Here is a 339-nt window from a genome sequence, read left to right as displayed (position 1 = left end):
GTGGTTATATGTTCTTTGATTTTTTAAATGTTCTGTTTAATCATTTTTCTAAAAACAGGTTAATATTTGCCCTGATCACCCTGAAGCTTACCTATGCCTTATCACCTAATTGCCAATTATTACACCACCTTGGGATTTTCGATTATCTTACTCCCCTAAAAGCAGTGGATATTTTAATGACTACAGTGATTCCCCCTTTTTAAACGCGTATTCAAGTGTGCCGTATGGTATATGATGTACCTTATTATTATCGATGCTTATGGATAAAGCTATTCCTTTCCCTCGTCAGTTTTCAAATTGTTCACTCCTCACTAAATAGTCACATGCCTTGCCCTGAAA

At 35.7% G+C, this 339-nt stretch overlaps 1 protein-coding gene across 1 annotated transcript in view; it reads left to right on the top strand.

Moving 5' to 3' along the window:
- The window catches only part of LOC119585774 (E3 ubiquitin-protein ligase lubel-like), a gene marked incomplete in the record, with an annotated part of 47,027 nt that overhangs the window by 15,719 nt on the left and 30,969 nt on the right, over positions 1-339 (top strand).

This window comes from Penaeus monodon, chromosome 20 (genome assembly GCF_015228065.2).
Source record: "Penaeus monodon isolate SGIC_2016 chromosome 20, NSTDA_Pmon_1, whole genome shotgun sequence".
NCBI lineage: Eukaryota > Metazoa > Arthropoda > Malacostraca > Decapoda > Penaeidae > Penaeus > Penaeus monodon.
Note: the sequence above shows the minus strand (reverse complement) of the source record. Positions and strands in the feature narration are given on the sequence as shown.